General features: G+C 67.7%; 1 protein-coding gene across 1 annotated transcript in view; it reads right to left on the bottom strand.

The window, feature by feature from the left end:
• RNF213 (ring finger protein 213) overlaps window positions 1–499 on the bottom strand; it is a 134,056-nt gene that overhangs the window by 17,687 nt on the left and 115,870 nt on the right. The gene's annotated exons all lie outside the window — the stretch shown is intronic.

Genomic DNA, 499 nt, shown 5'->3' with positions numbered 1-499 from the left:
ATGCACGGAGGGGGGTGTGGGGGGAGGAAGCGACGCCCACCCCGCAGAGCTGCCTGTCCCACTCACAGCAGCACCAGAGGGGACGTCCCGTCAGCCCGGGCTCCCGGTGACAGTAAGAGCAGCCGGGGTGCCACTTTTCTAACCAGGGACAGCGAGAGCATGTCCGTTTCTACCCACGGGGACCGGACCACGGAGAGGCCCCGAGGCCCACGTGGCTTCTGGCTCTGACCGAGGGCAGAGAGGCCTCGCCCCACGGGCACAGGAACGTGGCTGCCCGGGAGGCAGTGCCACGGAGCCTTCTCCGCTCTCCCCGGGCGCTCCGTCCACACCCCCACCTGAGGACATCTCCCCGCCGATTTTCAGAGAGAGTGAGAGGAGGGCGGAGGGGGAGAGAGAAACGTCCATGTGCCTGAAGCAGCTTGGCCGGAGGGTGGCGAGCAGCTCGCGTGCGCATGTCCTTTTCTCTCCTTCGGCTGCTGAAGGTCACGGCCGGCGGAGG

Source organism: Myotis davidii, unplaced genomic scaffold (genome assembly GCF_000327345.1).
Source record: "Myotis davidii unplaced genomic scaffold, ASM32734v1 scaffold211, whole genome shotgun sequence".
NCBI lineage: Eukaryota > Metazoa > Chordata > Mammalia > Chiroptera > Vespertilionidae > Myotis > Myotis davidii.
This window is presented reverse-complemented; position numbering and strand designations above follow the sequence as displayed.